Below are 352 nucleotides of genomic sequence, written 5' to 3' on the forward strand. Positions count from 1 at the left end.
GCCCACGGCCATACTACCCTGAATACGCCCGATCTTGTCCGATCTCGGAAGCTAAGCAGATATGGCCTGGTCAGTATTAGGAAGGGGAACCTCCTGAGAATACCAGGTGCAGTGGGCCATTTTCCAAGGAGAACATCCTCTTCACCCTTCTCCTTTTCTCTTTCTCTCTCTCTCTTCTTTTCTCTTTCTTTCTTTCTCTCTTTCTTTTCCCTCTTCTCTTCTTCATCTCTTCATCCGCAGTCAGACACCATCCCCAGATTTGACCATCATTTGCTAGCATTTCATTGTCCCTTACTATAACAGATGCAGTTATCCAAGGTATACCCATATATTTTCACCTACATAACGATCT

The 352-nt window shown here is 44.9% G+C and overlaps 1 pseudogene; it reads left to right on the forward strand.

Annotated features, from left to right (window-relative positions):
- On the forward strand, positions 1-118 carry LOC134896822 (5S ribosomal RNA; annotated as a pseudogene).
- Positions 119-352: the final 234 nt, after the last annotated feature.

The sequence above is a fragment of the Pseudophryne corroboree genome, chromosome 3 (genome assembly GCF_028390025.1).
Source record: "Pseudophryne corroboree isolate aPseCor3 chromosome 3, aPseCor3.hap2, whole genome shotgun sequence".
Taxonomy (NCBI): Eukaryota; Metazoa; Chordata; class Amphibia; order Anura; family Myobatrachidae; genus Pseudophryne; species Pseudophryne corroboree.